Genomic DNA, 14,891 nt, shown 5'->3' on the forward strand with positions numbered 1-14,891 from the left:
ATTACTAACATGATTTTTTAAAGGGGTAAAACCGCTCTTACTTGCACAACTGATATCTATTCCACAATAAATACACTCGGTAACATTAAGATCATTTGTATCTCGATAATGTTTCCACCATGGGGATCTTTTCCTCTTTATATGCATAGAGGGAAATTCAGTTACATTGGGTGCATGAGGTGTTGTAGAAGCTTTTTTTCTGCTTTGATTTGTTGTGTCTCTGTTTACTTTTCCCTTTGGTGTTTGTGTTTGTGACCACTTCACTTTCAGACACGAAATCACAATCTGAGTTGCTTGCATCACCAATGTTATGTTGGATTAGTGTCTAAGCCCGTAACTATATTTGGTAAGTACTTGACCCGGTTGTGCATGGTCCTTTTGGGTTGCCTTCACCAAAGCAACATGATAGGATGATTTATATATAAAGAGGTTATTATGATTTATTAATATATTATATGATTAATATATTAAAGGAGAAATCATATAGTTTAATTAATATTAGACAATAATTAATTAAGAATTAATTCTGTGGCTAAAAGAGATTAATTAAATAAAGGGGACCATAACTGTCAATTGTGTGATAGTTGGTTTTGGGCTGCGGATCCTTATGGATCATAGGGTAGACGAAATTAGGGTGTATGGACTCATTGAATTCGTCCAAGCCCTGATCTAGAAGGATCCTTTGATTGCTTAAGGCCTAAGTAATCCAATTAGGGTTTCAGGCTGTAAACCTAGCAGCTCAAGTATTTAAAGGACCCAGGGGCTACAGAAATCGGCTACCAGAAACCCTAAGGAGTTCCTAGATCCGATTTTGTGTCCTCAACCTCTCTCCATATCATCCTCTTGCTAGTTGGTGTTTGTAAGTCATTAGAGGAGTGACAATTGTGACTCTAAGCTCCAAGACAAGAAGAATCAAGCAAACTACAAAAAGTAATCATCCAGATCTGAGTTTCTTACATCAAAGTTGAATTGTACTCACTAGATCTAGGGTTTGCAAGACTTGGATAAATTGCATGTTCAATTAGAGAAACGTAGATCCAAGCATTAGGGTTTGCATGTGCACATAGGAAAGTTCTTATGGCTCAAACCCATCAGTGGTATCAGAGCCTTGATTGATTTCTGTTGAATTGATGCCTTGATTATTTGTTCAAGCCTTGAAAAATCATTTTTTCTGCCCTCTGACTGACAGACTCGGCAAGTCCCATTGTGGACTCGACGAGTAGGATGAACTCGACGAGTCCATAAAGGGACTCGGCGAGTCGGAGCGTCTGTCAGAGTTATTTTCGGGATTTCCTGCTGTTTTGTTTAAGGATTCTTACCTAAATCGTTTTGGTTTAATAAAATCCGAATTTTATCACCTGTTTAGCAATATCCTTGACAAAACAAAAGATAATTACCATTTGTTTAAATAATAATTTCCTTATTTGATAATAATTGATTATTTGAATTAATTGTTGAATTATCTTGCAAGAAATATTGACTAGGTCAAATTTAGATAATCATAAAATTAATTAGTTAATTTGTATTATTTGCTATTTGATCCTTTGTGTTTTGAAAAGTTCAAAACTTGTCCTCAAGTTTTGAAATTTAAGTTTTGTGATTAAAAGTTTTAATTTGAACTATTTAAATTTCAAACCTTAGAATTTTACAAGTTTTAAAATTCAACCTTATACTTATAATATTATAAGATTAATATATATATATATATATATATATATATATATATATATATATATGTATAACTTAAATGCTAGTCTTACCGTTAGTAGGCCTCATTCACGAAGCCGATCTATAAGGGGGGTATAAGGTTATAGCCTATAAAATGGCCGTTTAATGGGTGTCCATTCTCACCCACCGCTCCCTTGATTGGTGGAGGGTCGTTAGCCGAATGGGTAGGATAGGGCAAACCCTTCCTCATTAAAAGTATAATGTATCTAAATAAAGTAACTAAACGTTTTTTTACAAAAAAAATTCTCAATCTTAGTTACTTTAGGGAAAAGTGAATTGATGCAATTCCATGAAATTACACTTTGTACCCTTGCTAAGACGTTAATGGAGCGCGTGTGGTTAACCGGCACATTAATTGGTTTCTAAGCAAAGGTGGAAAAGCTGACTCATTGTTTGTCATAGTTCGATGGAGCGTGTGTGGTTAACCGGCACATCGAATAGGTGACTGTAACAATGAGGGCACCATGTACATTTGCATGGTTATTCACACCCACTTTGTGATCCTCGGCATCCCAGTCACAAACTAGAGGGGCATATCGAGATTTAAACATGCCATTGAAAAGTTCAATGTATCTCAAAGGATCTAGGAGTTTTTCAATACATTTAAAACATAATCTCTTTTTCGTTTTTCATGGTGGAGAATTAGTGAATCGACATTCACTTGCCTTCAAATTATTTACTTGTTAGATTACGACATCCCTTTTCCAATTTGTGAATAATGTTGTTGGTTCCTAGCCCTAATTTTTCATTTGGGTGATTAACTTGGGAAATTTGTTTTCGAATCAACTTTGTTCTTTTTCCTTTTTCAGATGTCGAACGCAAACAACAACGCTTCTGGGTCAAACTCCTCTGGTTCATTCTCACTCATGACCTTGTGTGGGAAAGTGATCTTCGATGGGACCAATTTCAGTAACTGGATCCGCAACATTCGCATGGTCACTCGCTACGAGGACAAAGAATATGTCCTCGATGAGAAGCTAAAGGAGATTGACATCGACACTGCTACTGCCGAAGAGATCGCGGCCTATGAGGCCCATGAGCGTGATGCTACGAAAGTCCATTGCATCATGCTAGCGACTATGACTGCAGAACTCCAGAAGTCCTATGAGGACAAGTACCCCTATGAGATGCATCAGGATCTGCTGGAACGCTACCACCAGAGCGCCAGGCAAGAAAGGTACGAGATCATCACTTCGATGATCACTACCAAAATGGGTAATGGAGTGTCCCTTACCGCTCATCTGCAAAAGATGCAGAGGTATGTCGATCGCTTGCTGAAGTTGAATGTGAACTTCGATGAAGAGCTTGTTGGATTAATGTCTAAGTCCATAACTATAATTGGTAAGACTTGACCCGACCTGACATGGTTCATTTGGGTTGCATGGCATCATGCATTTGGATAGAGTATAATGAGAGAAATAACACTTAAGGTTGGTTAATATATTATAAGTTCTAATATATTAATAAGGTTATTTAATTAGTATTGATCAAGAATTAATTTGGAATTAGTTAAGTGATCAAAAGGAGACTAATTAAATATATGGGTTGATTGTGTAAATCATTCATTCTTATATATGTGGGCTTGTGATCCAAGATTCCTTATGTTGGACTAAGTCCATGGGGTGACCCATGGATACTCCATAGAGGTTAAAATCCATGGAGCATAAGGAATGGGTAAAGTTATGAGTGACATGGTGTAACCCTAATAGCCACCATATAAAAGAATCCCATGGCTCAAGAACTCGTGCACTAATGTGTGAGTGTGAGGGCTAGACGATTTCAAGGAGTGTTCAAGTTTCTCTCAAGTTATTCTAAGTGTATTTGGTGTTGTGTGAACCATTTGAGGTGTCACACTTGGGGCACTAGGCACTCAAGCTTCATGAAGACATTCTACATCAAAGAGGTATGTATTCTATCTTGTTATATTTATTATTTTGTATGCTAGATTAGGATAATACCTTGGATGTTCATAATTGTATGTATAATAGAGAAAACATAGATCCACGGTATTTAGGGTTGCATGTACACTTAGGAGTGTTAGAATGCTCATAACCCAACAGTGGTATCAGAGCCTAGGCTTGTTTTCTTGTTATACTTGCAAAAGTAGCTGAAAAATCGAGTTGGATGCATATATTCGATTGTTTTGGCAGGAATTGGACTAGGAACATTACCCTAAGATGTTTTTGGACTTATAAACTTGTTTTTGATGTGGCAATGTTCATGCTAATCCAATTTCTAAGATAATTGTCATAATTTCAAGATTTGTATTAGTTTGTATGTTCATGCTAATTTCTTGAAGATTGATGATTTGAATTATCTTGTTCTTATGAGGTTCTTAGATTAATAGAAAAGTTGTGTGAAATAGTTGTATTCAATCCATTTTAATCTAAAAGTTGATTCCAAAGTGTGTTTTTGTAACTTGTCCTCAAGTTATATGAAAAGTCACATTTAAGAATCATAAAACTCATAAAAGTTGGCAAAGGTTACACAATGAAGAGTCTAGTTCTAATTAAATGGTTTTATGACTCCATAACTTGTCCTCAAGTTATGGAGGTTCAAGAGTCTCTTCATTAAATTAAAAAAAAAAGTGCAACCTTAATTAGTTCCATAAGTTACAATAAAAAAAAGTTATTTTTTTATTAATTAGTTTAAAGTCTTCCATAACTTGTCCTCAAGTTATGGAACTTGAAGAGTTTTTTTTTTTTTTTTTTTTTTTTTTTTTTTTTTTTTTAATTAAAACTACTTTAAACTCATAAGTTATGGAATTAATTAGTTTTGAATAGTTTCAAAACTTTCCCTCAAGTTTTGGAATTTGAAAAGTTTTCACTTATGAATACTTTAATTCCAAGTTAGCCCTTAGAATTTTAAAAAGTTAAAATTAAACCCTTATACTTTATAATATTATAAGTTAATAATATTTATATATATGTATAAGAGTAAAGTCAGTCTTACCGTTAGTAGGCCTCATTCACGAAGCCGGTCTATAAGGGGGGTATAAGGTTACTGCCTATAAAATGGCAGTTTAATGGGTGTCCACTCTCACCCACCGCTTCCTTGACTGGTGGAGGGTCGTTAGCCGAACGGGTAGGACAAGGACTATAATTCTCATTTCATTAAAAGTATTAATGATAAATACTAAGTAACTAAAATCTTATTAATACCCAATCTTAGTTACTTAGGAAAATGTGAATTTGGTGCTAACCCATGAAATTACACTTTGCACTTTGCTTAAGTCGTTAGTGGAGCGTGTGTGGTTAACCGGCACACTAACCTGGACTTAACAAGGTAGGCAAAGGGTAACTTAATATTTATCATAGTATCGGTGGAGCGTGTGTGGTTAACCGGCACACTGATTAAGGGGTAAATATTAAGGGTACCAAGTATATTTGCATGGTTATTCACACCTTGTTTTGTGATCCTCGGCATCCCAGTCACAAAACCTGAAGGGCACACTCGAGATTGAAACATGCCTTTGAACAGTTCAATGAATCTCAAAGATCTAGGACTTTCAAATCCAATTAAAAACCTAATAAATTATTTCGTTTTTCATGGTGGAAATTGGTGAATCGTCATTCACCTACCTTCAAATATTTTATAGCTTGGATTACGGCATCCCTCTTCTAAGTTATAAAATAGTTTGTTGGGTCCTACCCTTAATATTTCATATTGGGTGTCATATTAAGGACTTTAAATCAACTATCTTGAATATCTCCCAAAAAGATGTCTGGTCTAGACATTTATGATCTTCCCAAATCTCTTGAAACAAGCTTTCCTAAATGAAGATGATGTCCCATGGATATCATACTTCTTTCACCTCCTCCAATTATTCTCCCTAACCCATAAGTTCCTAAAAAGTTTAAGGTCACTCAAGCCCTATTGGCAAGGCAAGGTCTAGGTGTGATCACATCTTGGAGATGTAGTCACGTATTGACAAGCCGGGAGAATTGGGTGTCAAAGTCTTGAGAAAGTTGGTGGCTCAACTACTTTCTAAGTCACATAGTGAGTTCTTTTGGGAATCCTATGAAACAGACTAAGACAAGATACTTAATGATCTTATCTATTTGCTAAGATCAACTTCCTAAAACGCTATGGACATTGACAATGATGACATTGGATATCCAGTAAAGCTCTCTCTTCCCAATGGAAAGGGATCGTCCATAGTCAACTCGGTTGACCTAATGGTAAAGAGAGAGGCGAAGTCTGAGATAGTCCCATTATCAAGGGTCCATAGGTAACTATTGCCAAAGGAAGGGGCATTGGTTACGAAGCTGCCAAATTTACCTAAGGATGTTAAAGTCAATAAGTTTGGCTCTACTTCAGGTAAAGTCCATTGTCTAACTCTATTAAGTACATGCTGATTCTGATCGCGAAGATGGATTTCAATCGCATGGTTTGGTGATCAGAATTTTAGGCTATTACTTAAGAGTTATGATATTTATATTGCTTAGGAATAGATAACAACAAGGTTTTCATATGGATTGTAAGGATAAGTTTTTCTGCAAAGTTTTAAAATAAAAGAAAAAGGTTTTGATTTTATTTATTTTAAGTATCCTTACAATGGCAGTTGTGAAAAGTTGTTGCTTATAAGATTCCATTGATAACAATATTGGAAAAATGGATTTGATTCTTTCGGTTGTGGTAGTGTCTAATATTACCAAATAAGGAAAGATTCTCATCACCCAAGGTTCAATTGGACCGAAACTTGGAATCATGCAAGTTGTATAGTATGATGAATGAGAACTTTCAGCTTGGAAAATTAAGACTAATTCCTTATGTGAATAAGGAAAGGACTAAGGGATCGAGTACACATTCTTGTGCACTGGTCAAGTCCACCACAAAAGATCAAGAAGACTATTCGTCATGATTTACTTAAGTTCAGTAAATATGGTTATACTTATAAGTTTAAGTATAAGTCTGTAGCATTGGAGAAGTTTCAATGTGAGACAGAACGAATAAGAAGAATCAAAGTATGGCAGAAAGATAAAAGTTTCTCAAATCTGAAAAGATGGGAGAGTACTTTAGTATCATGTTTATGATCATCTTAATGATTAAGATACCATATCACAATTGGTCCTCTAAAGTCATCTTAGTGCATTCTTATGACTAAGAAGAGGAGTCATGAATTGTTGAAATGGTTAAATCAAAAAGATGAGTCATACTTCGTTCCAAAACAATTCTTAGAGTCATACTCCAAGATTGTAACTTGAGTGACATATCTTAAAGAGGGTTTGTTAACACTAGTCAAATGTAAGAGTAAAAGGTTATCTACTCTTGTACATTTGAAATTGGTAAGTTGTGATGTTTTGGATAAAACAGAGACCAACTTAGGCCAATTGTGTAAAGTGTTAGTCTTGATAAAGAATCCGCACTATCTCTTGAATATTTGACAATGGAGTCTTATATGTCAAGAGGACAGTGAGAGTCTTAAAGCTCTTGAAAGTTTCAAGACTTAATCAAGAATAAAACCTAAAGTCCTTCACTAGCACACGACTTGAGGTTTATAACCTATCGTGTTGAAATTTTTGTGCCTATTCCAGTTGGCTTTGCATAGGAGTTCTGAGAGTTCTCAATTGGTTGCACAACTACTTGGAAGCAATGGCAGGCACCTGAGCTGCCAAATGGCAAGAATTTAAGATTGCACAAGTTTAATCAATATGAGTTTGGATTTGTCACTAACCTTGTCTTGTGATTATGGTTTTGACAAATTCACATGGATAAGAACACATACACTATTAAATCTAAGTGTCATAAGGTTTCTCTCCGATTCATGAAAATGATGGTGAGGAAACACTTTCACTAAGTAGATTTTAGCTAGATAGCAATTGTGATATTTGCATTCTCAAAGTCGTTAGTGGAGCGTGTGTGGTTTACCGGCACACTAACATGGACTTGTGAGAAGTGGCACAGGTCTAAACAATTGAGACTATGATTACGGCATCCATTTTCATAGTTCTAAAATTGTTTAGACTTTGATAAAGTTTTATCAAAACAATCTAGTATAAGAAATCTGAACTTTGGTAAGAAAGTCAGCTGATTTCTGAGTACATGTAAAAGCTAGTGGGAGCATAAGTGTTATGCTAATAATCATCATGTTAGTGGGATCATGATAATTATGACAAAGGTTGCAAGTTAGCAATGTTAATTATAGAAAACAAAAGTTTCAATTCGTGAGGTTGCAGGGGTTGAAAAAGTTGTTTTGCTATAATTAAGGGAGAGGAAATTATACTTCATTTCAATTCTAAAAGCTTAGATTGAGATTTTAATTGTATTTAATCAAGGATATATATATATATATATATATATATATGAATTTCATGTTGGAATGGCTCAACATAAGGAAATTCTATATATGGGTCCATTATTTGCGTTCTAAAATTCGATTATGATTACGACATCCCTTTTCATAATCTGAATTTTGAGAACTTGGCAAATTGAAATGGAAATATTATAGCAAAAGACTGGTTTAGTCTTTATGTGAGACATCATGAATCGTGTCCCATATGCTTCGGATATAGGATCGATTACATGTGCTATATTCATCCTTTCTAAAATTTTCCAAATGCCTGGGGTATTATGAAGGGAAAAGGTCTAGAATTGGATATGACTAAAATAATTAAGCAATTGTCGAGGACAATCTAAGGTTTACCAAAGATTGGTTGCTCAAGGACAGTTGGAAGTATAATGTTAATTCTGGAAGGACCATATTGACATAATCTGTAAGGAGGCAACTCTTGTTCAGAAGTGATAGTCAAAATGGAATATGGAAATGTTTCAAAGTTAGAAATTATTCAATATGTGTAAGATTAGGAAACTTAATGAAAAAAGGATGTTTCCAAGGAGCTGATCTCCTTTGGAATGCTCTGTAATGATTGTTGTCAAGTCTTTCTAACTTCGTGCATAATCATTAAGAGGATCAATGCATATAAGTTTAGAATCTAACAGATTTCAGTAAATGGCATGAATTTGGAATTCTTGCATTTGCAGTAAGGATTTGGGACTGTGAAAAGAGGATCATTGGAGTGATGTTCAATTGATCTATTTTACAAAGTAAAGATCATAGACAAACATAGTATGCATACTTGGTGTATGGCATGACTAGTGTTTAGAAAACATAGTGTACATGCTTGGAGCATGGGACAACTATTGTTTTAAATTCAAGTATAAAGTTGATAAAACCGAAACAATGAATAATGAGTAATCAGTATGGTGATAAATAAAAGTGTTTATTTATATTCATAGGGTTTGATACCATATTTGATTTATTTATTTTTGTGTTTCACTTTACATGTTTTGACTTCCAGAATAACTAAGTCGCTCTTCCTGAATGATTAAGTTATTCAAACCATCCACAGTCGGTCATATGTTGGAAGTAGATATGAATCAAGACTGTCATGGGTTGGTTTGTAGAGGTCCAAGTTGGTGGACAAAGTGGTGCTACAACACTCATGAGTGCTCATAAGTTCTGAGTATTGGATTCAACCCGCGCTCATTTGAATCACTTCATGGATTTTATCACGAGTGATCATGAGACGATAATATCTTATATTCTTCAAACCTAGAGATATGAGTTGTTACTATGAGTTGGTTATACATTGATTACACGAAAACGCATTGGTAACTCGATGTTATAAAACGTGCCTTTGTGTATGATTCAACAAGTAGTAGAACAAGCCATATGAGTCGAAGTTTATCCATTCCTTTTACCTTCGGGATAAAAGCGATATCTGAGGGCCCCTCGATGATTTAAAGATGATACATGTGAGTGCTTGGCCAAGCCAGGACTGATTTGATTTGTTCAATCAGTCAGTCATCATGAATCGGAAATCAGGAAACAACAAATGGACAGAGAGAATGATTGATAATCCATGTCTCAGTCCATATGATATCTAGAATGGAGGAATATATGATCCCTTATCTAATGGACAAGTCATTGACAAAGGTCAGAGTTCATCGACAAGGTCAGAGTTCGACAGAAGCTTTTGAGAGCTACGATTGCTGATCGGTTCCTGAAGTCATACGCAATAATAGTTTTAGACTTATCCAAGTGGGAGACTATTGGATTAATGTCTAAGTCCATAACTATAATTGGTAAGACTTGACCCGACCCGGCATGGTCCATTTGGGTTGCATGGCATCATGCATTTGGATAGACTATAATGAGAGAAATAACACTTAAGGTTGGTTAATATATTATAAGTTCTAATATATTAATAAGGTTATTTAATTAGTATTGATCAAGAATTAATTTGGAATTAATTAAGTGATCAAAAGGAGACTAATTAAATATATGGGTTGATTGTGTAAATCATTCATTCTTATATATGTGGGCTTGTGATCCAAGATTCCTTATGTTGGACTAAGTCCATGGGGTGACCCATGGATACTCCATGGAGGTTAAAATCCATGGAGCATAAGGAATGGGTAAAGTTATGAGTTACATGGTGTAACCCTAATAGCCACCATATAAAAGAATCCCATGGCTCAAGAAATCGTGCACTAATGTGTGAGTGTGAGGGCTAGACGATTTCAAGGAGTGTTCAAGTTTCTCTCAAGTTATTCCAAGTGTATTTGGTATTGTGTGAACCATTTGAGGTGTCACACTTGGGGCACTAGGCACTCAAGCTTCATGAAGACATTCTACATCAAAGAGGTATGTATTATATCTTGTTATATTTATTATTTTGTATGCTAGATTAGGATAATACCTTGGATGTTCATAATTGTATGTATAATAGAGAAAACATAGATCCAAGGTATTTAGGGTTGCATGTACACTTAGGAGTGTTAGAATGCTCATAACCCAACAGAGCTGACCATTGATATTATCCTTCATTCCTTGCCTTCCTGCTATAGCCAGTTCCGCATGACCTACCACATGAATAAGGAGGAGGTCTCTTTAAGCAAGCTTCAGGGCTTGTTGAGGACTGCTGAGAGCAACCTCAAAGACAAATCTGTTCCATCAACTCCAACTCCTGCTGCTGCCCCTGTCTTGGAAATAGGGAAAGGGAAGGGTAAGAAGAGGAAGGCTCCCTCAAGGGGCCACCACAAGGGAAATTCCCATGATGGCACCTCTTCTAGTGGAACCAAAGTTAGTTATGCTAAACCCAACTCTAACCCTAAGGAGTCAGAGTGCCACTACTGCCACAAAATAGGGCATTAGAAGAGAAGCTGCCTAGAATATCTGCAGGCCATCAAGGATGGGAAGATCAAGCCATCTTTCACAGGTATTTACACAATTAAATCTAATGGTTTATCCCATGCTACTTCTTGGGTTCTTGATACAGGATGTGGTTATCACATATGTTCTGATTTGCAGGGACTAAGAAGAAATATGGATGTGGAGCATGGAAGGATGAATCTGATCATGGGGAACAGAAGAACGTCGCCTGTCACCAAGATTGGAGTATACTCCTTAGTGCTTAGTAATGGATTAGATTTGGATTTAAACAATTGTTGCTATTCGCCAGATATGGCTAGAAACATCATTTCATTTCATGGTTTATATAGACAAGGTTTTAGATATTCATTTGATAATGAAAAGGGTTCTATTTATGCTTATTTTAATAATGTTTTATATTTTGAAGCATTGCCTTGTAATGGAATATATGAAACTGTGATGGTTGTAGATAACTTAGGAAATGATGTGTTGTGTGTGGATTCTTCCAATGGTATGGATAAAGCATGCTTGTGGCATTGTCGTCTTGGACATATCAACAAGAAACGCATAGCCCAACTCCAAAAGGATGGAGTGCTGAAGTCATTCGACCTTAGGGATGATGACGTGTGCGAGTCTTGTTTACTTGGAAAGATGACCAAGTCACCCTTCACTGGAACTTATGCGAGGGGTGAGGGTTTATTGGATCTCATACATACAGATGTATGTGGACCCTTTAGATCCACCACAAGGGATGCGAAGCGCTTCTATGTGACTTTTACAGACGATTATAACAGATATGGGTATATCTACTTAATCAAGCACAAGTCGGAAACCTTTGAAAAGTTCAAAGAGTTTAAACAAGAAGTGGAGAATCAGTTGGGCAAGAAAATCAAGATGCTTCGATCTGATTGAGGTGAAGAGTACCTAAGTCTTGAATTCCACGACTACCTCAAGGAATGCGGAATAGTTTCGCAATTGACGCCACCTAGGACACCACAATTGAATGGTGTAGCTGAGAGGCATAATCGAACCTTGCTAGACATGGTTCGTTCCATGATGAGTCGTGCTTCACTACCTATCTCATTCTGGGGGTATGCCTTAGAGACTGCCGCCCATATCCTTAACTTAGTCCCTACGAAGAAGGTTGCCAAAACACCTCACGAGATGTGGACAGGGAAAGCTCCCTCGTTGGCACATATCAAGGTTTGGGGTTGCGAGGTTTTCGTAAGACGAGAGACTTACGACAAGCTCGAACCTCGTAGTGAGCGATGTATTTTCATCGGCTACCCGCAGAAATCCTTTGGATATCTCTTCTATAGACCGAGTGACAATGTTGTCTTCGTTGCGAGGAGAGGGGTTTTCCGAGAGCAAGAACTTATAAGCCAAGGAGACAGTGGGAGGAAAATCGATCTTGAAGAGCTTCAAGATTCGGGCGATGAAGGAACCTCTAACACTGGCGCTCAACCCGAGGAGGAAACTCCGGTTGACCCGATTGACGAGTCCTTACCTCTTAGACGTTCCGAAAGAGTTAGTGTTCCACCCCAGTTTTATGGTTTCCATATCACCAAAGAAGGGGATCCGTTCATTAGTGATAGTACACTAGTGAATCTGGACGAACCTAACAGCTATAAGGAAGCCATGGCAGGCCCGGAGTCTGCGAAATGGAAAGAGGCTATGGACAACGAGATTCAGTCCATGTATGACAACCAAGTTTGGAATTTGGTTGACAATGTACCAGGTCGTAAGACGGTCGGGTGCAAGTGGATCTTCAAGAAGAAGACTGACATGGATGGAAATGTGCACACTTATAAGGCGCGATTGGTTGCGAAGGGTTTCACTCAAACTCCTGGAGTTGACTACGATGAAACCTTCTCAACAGTTGCGAAGATAAAGTCTATCAGGGTGATGCTGGCCATTGCTGCGTTTCATGACTATGAAATATGGAAAATGGATGTCAAAACCGCTTTCCTTAATGGGAAGTTGGCTGAGGATGTTTACATGGCTCATCCAGAGGGTTTTGTCAATGCGAAGCATCCCAATAGAGTGTGTAAGCTTGAAAAGTCCATTTATGGACTTAAGCAAGCGTCTCGCAGGTGGAATCTTTGTTTTGACGAGAAGGTCAAAGAGTTTGGTTTTCTGCGAAGCGAAGATGAATCGTGTGTATATGTCAAAGCCAGTGGGAGTGTAGTAAGCTTTCTCGTATTGTATGTCGACGACATACTACTCATAGGAAACGACATCCCGACACTGCAGGAGGTTAAGTCCTGGCTCGGGAAGTGCTTCGCTATGAAGGACCTCAGAGAGGCTTCCTATATTCTGGGAATAAGGATAGTGAGAGACAAAAGTAAGAGACTAATAGGACTTAGTCAGAATACTTACTTGGACAAGGTACTAAAACGTTTTAGTATGGAGAATTCAAAGAAAGGGGAACTACCAATTCAAAGTAATGCCAAGTTGAGTAAGACTCAGAGTCCGAGTATTGAAGTCGAGATAGCAGAGATGAGCCAAGTACCCTACGCTTCCGCAGTTGGTTCAATCATGTATGCTATGATTTGTACTCGCCCTGATGTGGACTTCGCTTTGAACATGGTCAGCAGATATCAAGGGAACCCTGGCAAAACACATTGGATCGTAGTCAAGAATATTCTTAAGTACCTTCGGAGGACCAAGGAATGGTTTCTAGTCCTCGGTGGGAGTGATGACTTAAAGGTGCGAGGGTACAGTGACGCCAGTTTTCAGACCGACAGGGACAACTACAGTTCACAGTCAGGCTGGGTCTTTACCCTTAATGGAGGTGCAGTGACTTGGAAAAGTTCCAAACAGGAGACCGTAGCTGATTCAACGTGCGAATCAGAGTACATCGCAGCAAGCGAAGAGTCAAAGGAGGCAATATGGTTGAAGAACTTCATTGGAGACCTTGGAGTTGTGCCAGCCATAAAGGAGCCCATGGAAATTTTCTGTGATAATGAAGGAGCGGTTGCCTTGACCAAAGAACCAAGAGATCACGGTAGATCTCGACATATCGACAGAAAATATCACTTTATTCGACATCGGGTGGAAGAAGGACTCCTCGTAGTAAAGAGGGTATCGTCAGAGGATAACCCAACAGATCCACTTACGAAGGGACTGAGCAGGATTAAGCACTTGCAGCACGCTAGGAGCATCGGGCTGAAGGACGATATTAGTTTAAATTAGATAGTTTAGAAACGTGTAATAGATAAATTGCAATTAACATTTGATGATTAAATAAAAGAGTATTATTTATTAGTAATGTTACTGTCTTATGTTAATCATTTACCTATTGTTTCATTTTGCATGTTTTGACTCCCTGAATAATTGAATTATTTGATAATAATCGAATTATTCGAACGGTCCACAGTCGTTCATATGTTGGAAGTAGATATGAATGAAGACTGTCATGAATTGGTGTGTAGATTGTTTAAAGTGTATTGGACATAGCAAAGGTTTGCTACAACGTTCATGAGTGCTTATGAAATTGATTTGAGCATTGGAATAAACCCACGCTTGCTGGAATCACTTCATGGAATTCATCACGAGTGATCGCAAGACGATAATATCATATGGTCTTAAAACCTATATATATATATATATATATATATATATATATATATATATATATATATATATATATATATGATTTATTGTTTGCTAGTTGGTTGTGCATTGATAATGCGTTAACGCATCAGTAACTTGATGTTATAAAACGCATTGTTGTGTATGATTTGATTAGTGGATAGTGAATGCATATAAGTCGAAGTTTATCTGTTCCTTTTTATCCTAAGAGGGTAAATGTGATATCAGGGCCCCTCGATGATTTGATTTGACTTATACGCCGGGCCCGGTCAGGACTGAATTGATGTATTCAATTAAGTTCTATGTAAAATGAATATGAGATCGAGAAAAAAACTGATGGACAATAAGTATGACTATGTTCCATGTAATTGTCCGCACGATATCTAGAACAGAGGACTATACGATCCCTTAT

This window comes from Lactuca virosa, chromosome 2 (assembly GCF_052849685.1).
Source record: "Lactuca virosa cultivar CGN04683 chromosome 2, Lactuca_virosa_CGN04683_v6, whole genome shotgun sequence".
Classification (NCBI taxonomy): Eukaryota; Viridiplantae; Streptophyta; class Magnoliopsida; order Asterales; family Asteraceae; genus Lactuca; species Lactuca virosa.